Raw genomic sequence first — 15,408 nt, 5'->3', positions numbered from 1 at the left:
AGTTTAAGCGCGAAATTGAATAAATTTTTTTGTTGTTTATAATGGATCAACGCTTTTAAAAATAGTTTGATTTTTTTAAAATAAATTTACTTATGAATTGAAAATAAGGCTATACTTTTTGTGAAAGAACTATCACAAAAAGTTCAAGATGTCTATTGATTTTGTCTTTTCCTGAAGCTTTCACAAAATATTGTAATCTCTTCCTTTCGGCAAAGAATTTATCTTTTTCTATATCTTCGTCAACTTCATCAAGCTTACAATCATAATTATCATCAAGCACTTTTGACGGTGCAAGAAAAGCGTTTTTACTTGAAAGATTATGAATGTGTGAACATCTGCAAGATATTTCCTCAGTAAACCTGTCTATGACAAACAGCATTGGCCGGCTCACATCAGTATCAAACCCCAGTGCTTCATCAATGAATTTGCTTGATCTGATCGATAATGTACTTTTCTCACCCGCTTTGCCAAAATGCTTACAAATTCATATTGAATTTCTGGTGACAGATAAGAAATAGCGATTTTCTTTCCCAGGTTAACTTTCACTAAATGTTCACGGAGCATAAGGTCATACTTGGCCAATAAATTTACCAATTCTAAAAAATTCCCTTGTTTTCTTGATCTCTTTCATCATTATGGATGTCTTCCAGGTGACCCCGTAGTGCCAAATTCTGCTTGGCAAGAAACCTGATGATGTCCAGCAATCTAGCTAGAATTTCCCGCCACTTCTTAGTTTCCTTCTCAATAAGATGTTGCTCTACTTTGTCAACTACTTTTCCTTCAGCAAGTTGGATCTCTATATCCTTCCAGTTGGGAAAACGCTTGAGAATAAGATACGCTAGCTTCATGTTCATATACTTTTTTGTTTAATTTCCACCAATTCGCAAAACCCACATCAGCAGGAAAACTCGACAGTCCAGTTGAAAGTCTGGCGAGGGGGGACCAGAGATCGAAGTTCAGATGAGCACCTGCCATGAAAATAACGATAAAGCAGGACAGGCTCGCTACGCCTCTTCTGTGGGAAAGAGGTTGCAGAGAAGAGAAAAGGGCAACCCCCACTAAGCTACGAAGTCTATTTTGAATTCTGTCAAGACAGGATAAGCTGCTTCTAGCAGCTCCTGCCCAGATGTGGCAACAGTACTCCATCGCTGACCGAACCTGGCTTTTATATAGGTAGAGAATTGCACCAGGAGTGAGATATCTACTGGAGCGGTAGAAGGATTCCACCATCTTTCCAGCGACTTTGGCAATTGATTTGATAGACGTGTTCAATTTCAGATCGAGAGTAAAGGTCAAGCCCAGAAGCTTAATATTTATCAAAAAAAAAAAAAAATTACATGCAATAATTTACCTCATATGCATATTACGTATAAGAAAATTTATTTTAATAACAAGCTCGATGGTGTTAATTGCTTATTATAATAGAATCGTTTAAATTGTTTGATTTAGAAATATTATTTAAAGTTGATTTATTTTATTCATTTTTAATGTAATTTACAGTTAATTAAAGTTAATTTCAACTATTAATAGCTGACACCGGTTGAGTTTAGAACCGGAAGTAAGCTTATTTATTTAAGCCATGAAAGTTATTTCCCCTTTATAATATGAGAGCTACTTAGTGTTTGCTTTTCATAGACTAATATGGATGTGTTTTATTGGTCCCCCGACAAAAGTAGGGTGGACCTGTAAATTCACCCTTATCCGCTCGTCCGTTCGTCTGTCCGCATATGTTCTTATAACTACGCCTTGGAATTTTTTGAAATTTTGCACAAGCATTAAACATGATATGAATAAAAAAACGCCACAGAACAGATTTTCCGGCAAAAGTCCGGTTACCCCGAAAGGGGTGCCTTTCAGGTTAAAATGGCTAAAATTGACACTTTTGTGCTTATAAAAACAAAAAAAAAAATGATGCCTTGGCTTTTTATAAAACATTCTGAAAAGTTGTAACTGATTTCTATATAATTTTAATTTGTCTATAATTCGAGATAACTCTTGAGTGTGCCCAGGGGCTATTAAAAAAAAAACACTCCATTTTGGGGACTACTTTAGCATATTTGTCCAAAATTTTCTGAGTATGTCAATTTATTAGTAGTTTTACATTGTGCTGAACTCAAATTTAAATATTTTCAGGCCTTGGGAACTTTTAAGGCGGGCGGCAAATGCTGAACTTAGTCATTTATTTTTGGCATGGTGCAGAACTCAAAGTTGCATATGTTAATGCCTAAAACTGCACCGTTTGTTCATTTTCACCAGGATTTGACGTCCTCTGGACACTTTGGGGGCAAAATTGGGGGGGGGGGAATGCTGAACTTAGTCATTTTTTTACGCCTCCTTCAATGTGATCACTTTTCGTTACAAGTTAGGATATTCGTTGTTTATCAAATAGCATGTGACTATTACATACGCACGGCTATATATTTTGATCGGGTAACGCCGGGTATAAACTGCTAGTATCAATAAATTGGAACTTGCATAGCTTATTTCACCGTTTTATATTTTAATTCGCTTCAGCTTGTGTATGTCCGTTACACGTCTGCATTGTATTGCCTTTAATAAATGTTCTTTATATGCACAATAGACAATGCATCATACAAACAACATTAATCTGTTACACATTTGTAGTTGATTGAATTAATTGTAAATTATTGTTTGTAAGGAAATAAATTGTCTTATTTATAGATGGTGGTTTTTTAAATAAATGCTTGTTATTATTGTTATTTAGCGATCAATATCTATTTATAAAGGCTAAAAAATATTCGACGTTAAAAGGTAATGATCTCATTTTGAGTGTGATTTCCACAACGTTTCGGTCGATGGAACCTCCTACCTTATTCATGTGTACCTTGTCGAACTCTAGAATGTTTCGATCGAACTGGGGAATTTTGATGGAATATCAAGCAGAACCCTTTATTTACTGCACCGGGATAGCATGCTTTTGTTCAGCCATGATTGGATAGAGGGTCTACGTAATGTGCAATTGGACCCGTGGCGTGGTTAGAGTACTTTGAAAAATCAATTGTAAAAATGATATTCTACTGAAGACTGAATGTTAAACCTTCAGTGTTGGCGACCTGTATCCACTCATGGCTGACAGAACAAGAGCATGCTGCACCCCCCGTGAAGTAAATAAAAAGTTCCCAATTCCCCACGAAATTCGGTCGAAATTCCTGAGTTCGACAGAAACATTCCCGAGTTCGACAACATACACCTGAAGAAGGTCGGAGGTTACATCGACCGAAACTTTGTGAAAATCACACTTATAATGAGTACGAAGAACTTATCCTCATCTCCAAAATTCTAAAAGGTCAAAAGGTGATTGTGGGGTATAGGAGAAAGGAGGGGGAAAAGACGAACCGGGCGTATCTGCATCACTCTTTGGGAAAGAAGAAAGAAAGGATGGCTAGCTCATTTATATATACGAAGGGCATCTTGGGAAGGCAGGGCATGATGGGAAAAGCTATTTTTTCTTGTCTCTTCCTTTTTTTTCTATATAGGAGGATATAAAAGTTGGGAAAAATTCCATGGAAGGCACAAAAAGAAAAGAGTCGTGAACATGCCGACCTGTTCCACAAATCCCAAAGCCTCAACATGAAATATCTCCAGAATAAAAACTCGAATATCAAATTCTTAATGAACCGCCCCCTTAAGTAAACACTTCATCAAATCTCCACACTAACGTAATTTACTTGCAATAACCCTTATCCCTGAGTGGCTTCCGGGCCTTGATAAGTGGTGACCACTGTGTAAAAAAAAAACAAAAAACAAAAAAATATCTTCTCTTAAAGTATTTCGTGTTGCTGACGTCCAGATTGTGCGGTGTGACATTGGTGGCGAGAGGCCAGGTGTGGTCGATTGGAAAAGAAGAGAGCAGAAACGTGCTGTTGTCGAGCGAGTGACTCACTCCTTCCCGAACCGCAGAACCGAATCCTGATTGTAACCCTTAGAAACTATTTCGACGTATCAAGCAGGTTAACATGGCTGACTGGAGACTGAACACTCAGATGTTGAGACCCTTCACAGGGGAGGATGACCCAATTAAATGGCTGGAAAAATTAAAGATGGTGGCAAGGTTGTAAAAAATCGAAGAGGTGGTCACCCTGCTGCCGCTATACTTAGAGGGGGAAGCTCTCACTATTTACCAGCAGAGGCGCGATGAAGATAAGGGATACCTTGTCTCAGTGGAGCAAAGACTGATATTGGCTTTCGCTGAGAGTCCATTTGAAGCACTCGGCAAGCTTGCAAGTTTGAGGTGGACTGGCGCGTCTGATGACGTATTTGCTGCGGAGATCAGAAGACTGGCAGGATTAGCTGTTTACGTGGGGAGGAGCCTGGAGATGACGGTAAAGCTATACCAAGTGAACGGATTCCCAGATCAATACTATGGAAGTGGACTATCTCTTGGTCCACGCCAGAGTTCTAGTCAAGAATGTCAAGAGCCCAATGTGAGTGGAAATAAGTGCACGAGCCCCCACTTGAATGACGAGAGACAGGCAGCGAGGCGACAGGAGGGGAGACCCGCTATCAAGTGTTTCCGCTGCTAGGGTCCTCACCTGCTCAAGGACTGCAAAGACCCAAGACCGGGGGTCACCTGCTACCGATGTGGACGAGTGGGGTACTTTAGCCGCTATTGCGTCGCTTCGCGGGACCAGGGAAACGAATGAAGGGGAAGCATTTTGGGGACTACTTTAGGATTATGAAGTGTCTTATTAATCTCGAAGATCAGGGGGGGGGCATGTGGGGTATATGAGAAAGGGGGAAAAAGACGTACCGGGCGTATCTGCATCGCTCTTTGGGAAAGAAGAAAGAAAGGATGGCTAGCTCATTTATATATACGAAGGGCATCTTGGAAAGACAGGGCATGATGGGAAAAGCTATGTTTTTTCTTGTCTCTTCCTTTTTTTTCTAGATAGGAGGATATAAAAGCTGGTAAAAATTCCCTGGAAGACACAAAAAGAAAAGAGTCGGGAACATCAAAGTATTTCGTGTTGCTGACGTTCAGATTGTGGGTGTTACATTGTTGGCGAGAGGTTAGGTGTGGTCAATTGGAAAAGAAGGGGGCAGAAACGTGCTGTTGTCGAGCGAGTGACTCACTCCTACCTGAACCCCAGAACCGAATCCCGATTGTAACCCTTAGAGTGATGAAATTAATTTGTCAGTTATATGTTGAATAATGTTATGAAATGATTGAAAATGATAAATGTAATGGACAACATTTAATTTTTTACGAATACAGTTTGACAAATATTTGCTTTATCTTGTATGAGAAAACGAACATGTCCGTCGTCGTGTGTCCCACGGATAGAAAATATTAAAAAATTCTGGTTAAAAAAGGTCCATTTGTTTAAAAGAGGTAAAAGTCTTTTTGTTGTAATATGGAGACGAGTTCTTTCTGTGAATGTCGTACAAGAATAAAGCAGATATTGGAGTTTATATGAGCAGCAGATTGGTATAACTTGCTTGGGAGACTGACAGAATTAAATATAAAGGTGTATTTTTATGTATAAAATCTTGTAGTGTACATGTGTGTCTTTGGTGTGGACGAATGAATTTTCTGGCAAATATGCATGTATGTGCACATGTATTTCTATGTGTGTGCAGTTTCTGATTTGCAGAAGGTTTCTGGAAACTTGTCAAACCTTTGCCGAAAATAACCGCCATTTTGAACTGAAGTTCCCGAACTTTAATATTAATGTTCTTCCCAAAATAACATTATCCAATGAAGCGATGAAAGAAAGATGCGTCCTGCGTTCGATTATAACCTTGATCTCTAGGGAAATTTAAGTGAAGCACACACACACACACACACACACACACACACACACACACACACACACACATATATATATATATATATATATGAATATATGTCTACATGAGTTACGTTTAAAGCAACCCAATAAATATGTCATATGTTCCTTAACTTAAGATTAGTCTATTCAACTTTTAATAATGTTATTCTGCTTGATTCTATCAACAAATACCCCGAAAGGAAATTATTAATAAATGAATAGGACGGGCGAAAGATTAAATACGTTATTTATATGAATACTAGTTTAGATACTCGTAGCGGTACGTGTTTTTAATAATGTAGCAGAACCCGTGATTTGTTTCGTGTTCTACACTTGTTGTATTCTTGATTAGTTGCTTTTGTGTTGAATTATGGGTACCCATACATGGCATACAGTGATAAAGGTGCATGTTGTATAATTAGGTACCAAAAATGGTCTATTGTGTAATGTGTACCATAGCACCATATGCCGATATGTGTACTTGTGTCGAAGGGTTCATTATTATGTGAAGGATGACGACCTGTTAAACCGTCCGCTCTGCTCAACATGCAAATTCCAACTCCAATTATTCTTCTTATCTAACTAGAACGACGTAACATACATGAACGTCCGTCAACTCACCAGATACTTTCGGTAAACAAGTATATGGTATGATTTTACCGTATATTGACAAATTTTCAACATTCTTCACATTCATCTCCCGTCCATCGCACCAATTAGATAGATATATAGATGGATAGATCGAGACGGATAGATACAGAAATAGAAAGATAACTAGATCGGGAGATATATCGATAATACACATAGATAAACAGGTATATCGACAGACAGATACACAGATAACAATTACTTGTTGTGTTCGACCTACAACATGGCATTTGTTGTTCACATATAAGGTACAAAGAAAACATGTACCATGACTATTTTTTTTAAATAGCTTTATTATCATCTTAATGTAAAAAAAACAACAAGCAAAACAAATAAGCTGCTATGGGTAGGTCCATTATTCGCTCTATAATTGTTTCACCTGGTTGCCTTCTGTCTATCTCTGTACCTGTCTTTGGACGCTCGTGTTCTCTTTCATCTATCTCTGGTTATCAGTTCATTTAAGTACATCGATTTATTTTACTTGTGTAACGAGTGGCGCCACAAACATTCATTTTTGAACTACGAATTTATTCTACGATTTTATTGTTTCACGCCTTTTATCCATTCATTAATAAATTCATAAATTATTTAAACATTTCTTCATCATCATTTCAAACAGTACGAATTATGATCACATTAGTCATCTTTCAGGGGGTGTAATATATTTTTGTATTATCTACAATAGCTATTTTTACGCATACCTCAAGAGACCCATTAGCATTAGTTTTATCTTTAAAATTTCTTTGGAAAAAATGAGTATTTATCCCAAACCTGATCCATGGTCGCCTCAGGATCTTCTGATTGGTTACGGTAAGTAGCCGTCAAAGTTGCCAGAAAAAAAAAACTGATGTGAACGCTTTTAACCGATTATTTCAGAATATTGAAACAAAACTTTAATACAAGAATATAAAACTTACTGATAGTTTAATCTTATGAAAGAAATAGGTTTTAAACTTTGTTTTGCAAAACAAGACACCGTAAAAGTTCTTTAAACAAATATTTCAAACTAGCAGGACATGTGTACCGGCGCTGCCCGGTGGAAGTATGACACAAGGCCAGAGCATATTCGATAAAAAGCCGCCTGAAAATAAATTAAACTATAAAATAAAGCATCTTGCACGAAAAGAAAACAATGTCAAATTAATCGGGATAAAATGTAAACACGGGCGGTCCTGGTATAAACATGTGTCAAATATAGGAAATTTCCACGGTTTTTGAGGTGGGAGGGAGATGAGAAAATGATTAGTGAGTAAAATATCATTTGTTTTCGAATGTCACACTCCTAGAGATTATTGTGAGAATTTATGATAATGGACAAAAGATAATATACGCAAAATCTGCATCAGGTTAGTAGTCTGATTATACAGAATTTATATGTTGTGTCTGCGTTTGCAAAGCTGTGATGATTTTTACCTTACGGAAATATTCGACTTCATTTAATCATATACAGATACTAACTGTACCCTGGCACGCTTAGCTGTGGCTCGATTTGGTGTAACGGGAGAATCTTCATAACCGCGGTTTTAGCACTCCAAAATCTACCAAGGAAATATACGAACGTGAGACGGACATTTCCAACCAAAAGAAAAAAAGAAGAAGAAAAAGGAAGAAGAATGGGGGAAAAAATTGGGTTCCTATTGTCGTCTCTAAGGAAAATACTTAAAAAGGAAAAAAAGAAAGAAAGAAACGATGAAAATAGAAAGAAAGGCATCGAGCAAAGCTAAATATAACGGAAATGAATTATGATATGTTTATTTAAAAAAAAAAGAAAAGAGATTGGAAGAAAAAGGAAAGATTCGTTGTAAATTATTTTTTTAGTGTATTTTTGTACACTAAAAGATATAATTTACAACGAATCTTTCCTTTAACGATGTTAAACCTGCCGAGGGAAGAGGAAAAACAGAAGGGGGAAAGAAACGACCAAAGAAAATGGAAAGATCGTGGAAACATAAACAGAAGCAGAGGAAAGTAAATAAATAAATAAATAAATATAAATAAAAAGGAAACGATGGCAAACTTGGCGAAAAAGAGAAAAAACGGAAAGAGAGAAGAAATAAATTTGCAAAATGGAAAGATCGGGAGAAGGCAAAACAGAGAAAGGAAAATAACAAATAAAATACAATAAAAGAAATCAAAAGGAACGATGTTATAAATGGCACAGAACGCGAAATAAAACGGAATTGAACTAATATAATTTTTTTATTTTAAGTAGAGAAAAAGTAAAGTTTTTTGTTTTGTTTTTGTGTTTATTTTTAACCAACGTAAAAGTAAGTGTGGTGCGTTTCACCTAAATTGCAGTCCAGTTTTTATAGAAACCTACCCCAGTGTTCGTCCGTAATTGTCTCTTGTGAACGATCACGGACGGTGTAAATGGGTGGCGGTGGAAGTATGAATTTATTAGAGAGAGAAGACTTTACTAATTCCATTGACCGTAACTGGTTTTTGCAGAGAACTCTCACCAGATAAAATATAGGAAGCTCCGATCAGCGAGGCAGTGGATAGTTAATATGCCTATAACACACTTCAGATAGCGCGATGCAGTGTGTGTACAGTACGTCTGCATAAAATCTCTAGATTTTCAATCCTATTAAGGTCAAACTCGGAGGGTAAAAATGAGTTCATTTTATTTATATAGAGAAGATAAATGACTTTTTTTTTTATTTTAAAACAAGGACATTGAAACTAATATTAACGCAAACAATATTTTTATGGAAAAACTATGAGCAAAAACATTTTTTAAGAAAATTACCGAAAAAGTGTTGTTGTTTGTTTCTATTAACGAAAACCATTTTGCCCTCGATTGACAGCTGATTGGTTAATCGTGTTGAGGTTTCCAGTTGCTTTTTCAGCAACTTACCGTAAATTGCTGGAATATGCCGACGCGACTTTGGATCAGGTTCGGGATCAGTACTTACAAATATATAGCTTATTTGAACAGTGTGAAAATAATAATAATAATAATAATAATAATAATAATAATAATAATAATAATAATAATAATAATCTAATATATAAAAGGGTATATGTCTGTCTGTCTGTCCGTCTCCATATTTTCAAACTTTATCTCTACCAAAACTCAAAGTCGGAGAGCTGCGCCGGGGACCTCAAATAATGTGATTTTTATGGACCGTTCTTGAATGGGTCTTTAGCCGGTTAAAATAGTTTTAAAGGAGTCAAAAATGGATCAAACTTTAAAAAAAAGATCGTTATACACCTTGTACATTCATCTTAGTTTATTTTTGATTTTTAATCAGTTCATATGGGTGTCACGTTATACAGTGGTAACGTGACCAACTTTGAATGCCACAGTTTTGTTTCGATTTCGATTTTACCTGATGGCACCAAAATATTTTTTTTACTTTCGAAATCACGACTCTATAATAATATATACGAAATCTGGACAAATCAAAATATGTTTAAACGTACGACCGAGTAAAGCCTCCCTCCCCAGTATAATAATAAACTGAAACGCATGTTCACAAATATTGGCTAGATGTTATTTGCTGCGTGTATATTCTTTATGTCTTTCTCGTCTGTGGTTTCTCTGTCTTATTTGTCACACACATTCCTAACTCAGAATTTAATGTTTTTGTCAGGAAATACCATCGCACTTCTATCAAGTTTAATTCAATTTTTTATTGGTTTCAAAGCTTCAAAAACATATATTTCTGAACGCAATCCTTCGGATATTTTCGTTGAATACACTTTTTAGATTATTTGCTCTCGTATTCTGATTATCATTTAATAGGTTATTCTTTAATTCTCGTACAAAAAAAGATGTTGCTAAAACTGATTTCAATTTTTACAACGTTGCCTGACTTATACAGGGTGACCCCGTAAAAAAACGGACACCAACTGTAATTAGGCCCCGCTTCTTAGTGTTTTGTCCGGATGAAATGAAACTTTGGTCATAATTAGTTTATTATATTCAAAACATAACATAAAAACACTAAGGTCTTTGGCCTTTTTTTCTCCGTGGATTGTAAAATGCCCAGAAAAACAATTGAATATCCTCTGTTTTTTTTGGGGGGGGGGAGGGGGGTCACCCTGTAATTACCCTGAATCTATGTCCACACGTTTCTTTTTTTTTCATGTATTATTTGGATTCATCGGACTAATGTCCTCATCTTCAGCGTGATTTTCATGACATTTCGATCGATGTAACCTTCTTCAGGTGTATCTTGTCGAACTCGAGAATGTTTCTGTCGAACTCGGAAATTTGGACGGAATTTCGAGCAGCATAGATGCTGGGGAATAACCAGTCACTAAGTAGACCTAGTATAGAATTTAATACGAAAAAGGAACTATTAATTTTAAACAGTAAATAATACATACAAGTAATAAGTAAAAAAAAAAGAACATTAATATATATATATATATTATTTGTTTTTGTGATACGTTTTGAATAAATTCAATTATTTATGAAAGTGCATTTTTACCTAAATGCGAGTTGGGAGTAACTTTCCCTTAAACCAATTTGGTACCCCCATATAGGGAGCGGCATATCTATTGTTTTTTTTTTTTTAAAAATAATTATCCACCGACAAGTTTCTCGTCGTCTACGACTCCTCAGAGTGGCTGAATCTAGCGACATACGAAATCGGGACCACAGGATTAGAAGCCTAAAGTCTTACCACTCGTCGACTTCGCTGATTGTTCGGATATATCGCGATTTACGTGGATGTTATTTGTGTTTGTTTTTCCGATACGTTTTGAATGAATTCAATTATTTACGAAAGTGCATTTCACTTTTACTGAAATAGAAGTAGGGAATAATTTTCCCTTTAATCAATTTAGTATCCCCACATTGGGAGTGGCATATATATATACATATCTGAAAGTGTATATACACGTCAGTATATGTATATATATATGTATATGTATGTGTATGTATATATATATGTATATGTGGATATATGTGTATGTGTGCGCATGTATGTGTGTATGTTTTCAGAACACATTTTCTTTAAGTGTTAATTTTCTTCATATTACCGTATATGTATATATATATATATATATATGTGTATGTATTTCTCGCACACCTATACTTCTTTTCCCGTCTCTCTCTTCTCCTCTTTCTCTCTCTCTCTTTCTCTCCCTACATTCGCTTATGTAAACTTGTGTATATATATACAGCTGTCTCTACGTGTAAATGTATGCGCAAGCACTTATGTATGTGCATGTATGTTTGTTAGTATATGTTTATGTGTATATATGCATACATTTATGTATGCATATGTGCATATATATATGTATATATTTGTATATGTGAGTATTTGTTTGTATACGTATGTATATGTACATATTAATATACAAATTAATAAAAAGTAGCGTTTCGTTTTTGTCTTAAAACGGTTGAATTTAGAAACGACGTTTTCGTTCTTTTTCGAACAAGAAATAGCCGTTGAATTACAAGTGAGCATCATAGCGTTTCCCCTCATAACGTCTTATATCCTTTGAATTCTTATTCTCTCTTAGAATAAATAATATCGTTAGAATTCAAAAGATTGGATAGTTAAAGACGCGTTTCTCATTTTTATTTACTGTTTAATTTTTAATTTTTCGCTTGTATGTGTATATGTACAGTGTGCATGTGTGTATGTGCGTACTTATGTGTGTATATATTTAAGACTGACGTGGCACCTTCTTATTGGCTATACCTCCTTCTCCTCCTCCTCCTTCTCCTCCTCCTTCTCCTCTTCCTCCTTCTCCTCCTCCTCTACCTTCCTTCCTTTTCTATTCCCCTTTTCCCCGTGCAGGCTCATACTTTCACTACACCGATGAAGACTGAAGGATCGGTCGAAAATATGTACTTATAAAAAAAGTTTTTCAATTTTTTTTCATAATATTATTTTGTATTCCCGCACGTCACCAATTGAAAACGAATAAAGAAAAGTTATAAGCTTTTATACTTTTCGTATTCTGTTTTATACATTTCCATTCATATATATATATATATATATATATATATATATGTATATATATATATACATATATATATATATATTAATATAATTATCCGCTGACACGTGTTTCGTCGTCTACGACTCATCAGAGTGGCTGAAGCTAGCGAGATTCTCTGACTGTTTTGGGATATGGCGATTTACGTTGATGTTATTTGTTTTTGTGATACGTTTTTGAATAAATTCAATTATTTACGAAAGTGCATTTTTTACCTAAACAAGGTTTAAGGTTGGACAACCTCCGTAATATTTGATATTTTAAAAAAGAATAGGTGTTTTATCTTTATTTCTCAACGTCAGAAGCTTTTCTTTAACACCAAAGCGGCCTCTTGTATCACTTTTCTATCTTTGGTTAGGAAACAGTTTATAATCAATTTAAACAGTAAGAGTCCCAAGTCTAGCCGCATTGATGAGTTGTGATACAACTGTAATTTTATCACATAAATTAGTATATGAAGATATACTTTTATACGTAAATTTTCAGTATTTACTTCAACAGTGCTCAATACATAGGAAGAGCTAGGTAGTAAGTTATAAAAATATATATGGCAATTAAGCTTAACAGAATTATCCGTGTTTCATTCCCGTGAGAATTCGTCAGCCGTAGTCTCGAGAATGAGACGCGGAATATTCTTTGTAGCTTAATTGTCATATGTATTTTTATAACTTACTATATATATATATATATATATATATATATATATATATATATGTATATATATATATGTGTGTGTGTGTGTGTGTGTGTGTTATGAGATTGGCTCTCGGAAAATACCGGTAAGCCTTAAATGAGCGACTATCAGTGTTTAGGTTATATATATATATATATATATATATATATATATATATGAATAAAAGAAACAATGTTATCAAAGCGAAATAAATATTCAAAGGTAAAGTTATTTATATTAAAACAGTTGCAAATGTTGATGTAAAAGATTATTGATTAACATGGACAGAATGAATGGCAAAGGTGGATCATCCGATTTGTGTCTTTGCTGACGTGGACTTAATGATGTAACGAGATAAAAACTTGGAAATACACAGTCAGTTAGGAGAGTTAGAAAGTTTCGAGCACATGAGTTGGGATTAGAAGACGCGACAGGCAAGTTCTCAGTTGGGTGAGAGTCGTTCATGGAAGATTTCGTCTGGAAAGACAGTAATATGTAATTCCTGAAAAAATAAAAGTCGCAACAGGAATAAATGTAAATGTTGAAAAACAATTTCAGTTGTTGGGAAGCCCGTTTGGAACAATACAGATATGGTTGTGGCCAAAAAGACATGTCGTTTGTCTCAGCAACTCGTCCAGTTTATTGAACTATTGTTGAAGATATATATATATATATATATATATATATATATATCTGTTTATTACATGTGTTTAAAACGTACACACACATACACTGGCAACGAACATTGCATAGACGACTCTCATTCAAATACGGTAGTGTTTGAATACAAGGTTAAGTCGCAGTTTTAGTTATTTAGAACTGCTTTAATATTTCACCGCTCACTCATTTTTCGACCCAATTTCAAACAATCATTGCAGTTTATAGATCACCTTCTTAGTTATATTGTAAAAAAAAAAAATCAATTTTCGTTCAGTAAAACAAAAGTTATGATGGATTTTCTGGTGTTCAAAATTGTAAAAATATGTAAGGAGGTGAGCGATGCTGTTTATGTCTGGCTTCTATAGCAACCACGTTGTTCCAGCGACTACTGTTGCTACTGCTCACTGCTGTCGCTAATAGAGAAGTAACAAGTGAAACAGAGAGAATGAACTGCAAGGGAGATAATTGAGGGATTTCATTGAAAGCAGACGAGTGCCGTACATTGTTATTACATATGTGTTTATGGGGGAATAATGAGACAGAAATTAAACAAAGAACAAGTGAATCTATTGGAAGCCTAGAAAAAATGGATTACGATCGAAACATTCGAGCAAGAATTAAAAAAAAATAATTTATAACATTATATAATAAATTCTTAATGCTCCAATATTTAAAGTTATGAATGTATTATATTTTCTACTAGAATATCTTGTCCTTTTCTTTTCCAGTTTAAAAAAACTAGTCCTTTACTTTTCCACGTTTAAGCTTAACCATATTACTTTTCATGCTCGTTTTTTTCTATTGTAATATGATATGTGCACGTCTTGGTACTCTCGTTCATATATATATATATATATATATATATATATATATATATATATATATATATACTCGCTATGTAACTTATAAATATCTTGAAATTTCTCTATTTAGAAAATTACATTTAAATATCATTGGATTCTCTTTATAAAATGTACATAATTCATTCACTATTATAAAATATTCCTACGCGGTTTAATTATATGCATTTCACGCCGGGGCAAAGCTGGTTAGTCAGTTTTGCAGAAGAGAAAAGTGGAAAAACACGTTGCCATTAATCTTTCATCAATTATTTCCATGTAACAGGCTTTCTTATTTACGGTACATAAATATCAAGGTGTTTCATGTTTATCGTAGCCATTAATTATGCGAATTTGAAGGACTGTATTATATTAGTAATTAATTCGTGCCGTTTCATTGACGAGCATGATTTATTAACGTGGCTATTTACTCCTTGTAGCTGGATTAATCTGTCACTGCACGCAATATCATCCTCGTTATAGGATCAACTTACCTCTAATAAAACTCATCCGGTCATAAACGAACCGTTATTGAGAACGGAAATTCCCATGATGCTCTTTCCGTTTAATTATTCTGTATCTATTCAGTTAAGGATGAGAAATAAATAGTATTTTATTCCGGGGATTCGGAAATCAACGGTGTAATAACCATCTGCAAGAATGGAAGGAGAAGACGTTATGATGAACTTATTTAGTTAAACGTCTTGTAAGTTTGGCTTTGCATTGGTTTGGCTTTGTATTTGGTAAGTTTGCAATGAGAATTGATAACTTGTATTATTTAAATTCTTCGAAATATTGTTCTCATTGCGTGTGTTACTTTCAATACGTTTCAGCC

Source organism: Euprymna scolopes, chromosome 31 (assembly GCF_053919585.1).
Source record: "Euprymna scolopes isolate OS-2025 chromosome 31, ASM5391958v1, whole genome shotgun sequence".
Lineage (NCBI taxonomy): Eukaryota > Metazoa > Mollusca > Cephalopoda > Sepiida > Sepiolidae > Euprymna > Euprymna scolopes.
This window is presented reverse-complemented; position numbering follows the sequence as displayed.